Here is a 217-nt window from a genome sequence, read left to right on the forward strand (position 1 = left end):
GCCAGTGTAAATGCATCTGGTTGTTGAAACCACATATGCAAATTTTACTCCTCCCAAAACGTTAAAATAATAAACATGTGAGAGCGTATTATAGGCTATATGACATTGAAATTCAGCAAGCCGAAGCGCAAACTGCCGCGAATGAAACTGAAAGTAAGACGCAGACGCTCAACACACAATCATCTTCATTAAAAGTAGTGTGACTAACCTATCTTTC

This window comes from Sinocyclocheilus anshuiensis, unplaced genomic scaffold (genome assembly GCF_001515605.1).
Source record: "Sinocyclocheilus anshuiensis isolate Anshui unplaced genomic scaffold, SAMN03320099.WGS_v1.1 scaffold175, whole genome shotgun sequence".
Lineage (NCBI taxonomy): Eukaryota > Metazoa > Chordata > Actinopteri > Cypriniformes > Cyprinidae > Sinocyclocheilus > Sinocyclocheilus anshuiensis.